Consider the following 1,419-nt stretch of genomic DNA (forward strand, 5'->3'; position numbering starts at 1 on the left):
AGCCACGTGGAGACCCACGCCAGCACTGAGATGCTCCCACCACCACCGGATCCACAAGACTTTCAACCCATTGGCCTGTGATTTTCCTGCATTCAGAATCATTGCATGTCCTGCATGAATCTAAAGAGGAATTTATGGACTAGCATTGGACCTATGGGCTAATATCCAATGTATGGACTTGACCTGGACTGGACTGGGGTGTTTTCTCAATATACAATTGCTCTTTATATAAAGCTCTTTCTTATACACAGATGAGTGTCTATGAATTTGTTTCTCTAGTCAACCCGGACTCATACACCTTAGATTTTACTTAAGGTTTCACCCAAACAACCCAAGGATTTGAGGTCCTTGAGAGCAGGAAACGGATCTTCTTTAACTTCTAGGTCACAGAACAGTGCCAGGATGATGGCCATTTTTATGTGTTTCTTCAATGAATGAATGAGGCTCCATTCCCAGCCATTATGTTTCCTGCCTTGATTTTCATCATGCACTTCTCTGAGCTGCCTTTTCTAAGGAAGTGTTAGGTAGCCAGAATAGGGACAAAGGGGGATTGTCTCCCCAGTGCCTGCATAGGGCCACAACAAAGGGGTTGGAAAGAAGTCAAGAAATCAGGCAAGTTCATTAGATACCTATGGAAAGATCCAAACTGAGCATGCTCAGACACAAGTCCCCTAGGCCCAGGTGGGAGATCCACCTGGATGCACAGACTATAGGCCCAGCCACATGACATCACCCAGGTGCTCTTAAGCTCAGCCAAAGAGGTCAACCAACACCTTCAACCACACCTCCCCAGCCGGAGGAGATAAGAGCCTGTGACAGGAAGGCCAATCCTCTTGGACTATCTTTGACTGCACTCTTGGAGGGTGGGGGGTCCACCCAAGACTGAGCTCCCTCTCAAACCTCCCTCTCAGGGCACTCTTTTTGGATTTCCTGTGAAGACCCAAGACTTCCCTTTTCCTCCTACAGTCACCTGGATTTACACAAGTGCTTCTGCCACGTGAATTCTTTCAGCTTAGCAAAGCAAGAACCGAGAGATAAACCACTCTGGAAACCTAACAGAAGGTATCAGCCACTTCTTGCTGGGAGATGAGTTCATCCCCAATGATCTTGCTCTGACCCATGATGGAGGCATGGGTGGGTGGGGAGATGAAAGAGCAGTTGGGTGAAGAGAGGGGTGAGAAGATGCAGAGATAGCGGGATGGATGGATGGGGTTGCCCATGGTTGGATGCGGGGGCAAGGTTGATGGTTGACTAGATAGAAGAATAGCTTGCTAGTTTACTGGATGGATGAAAGAAAAGGCAAGTGAATAGAAGAAGAGGGAAGTGGGTGGATGGATGGATATATGGAAGGGTTCGTGGATGGATGGATGGATGGATGGATGGATGGATGGATGGATGGATGGATGGATGGATGGATGG

At 47.9% G+C, this 1,419-nt stretch overlaps 1 protein-coding gene across 1 annotated transcript in view; it reads right to left on the reverse strand.

Moving 5' to 3' along the window:
- Window positions 1–1,419, reverse strand: part of TRPM4 (transient receptor potential cation channel subfamily M member 4) — a gene marked incomplete at its 3' end in the record, with an annotated part of 31,742 nt that overhangs the window by 16,117 nt on the left and 14,206 nt on the right. The gene's annotated exons all lie outside the window — the stretch shown is intronic.

Source organism: Echinops telfairi, unplaced genomic scaffold (assembly GCF_000313985.2).
Source record: "Echinops telfairi isolate 266 unplaced genomic scaffold, ASM31398v2 ScPeMD7_655;HRSCAF=1070, whole genome shotgun sequence".
Classification (NCBI taxonomy): domain Eukaryota; kingdom Metazoa; phylum Chordata; class Mammalia; order Afrosoricida; family Tenrecidae; genus Echinops; species Echinops telfairi.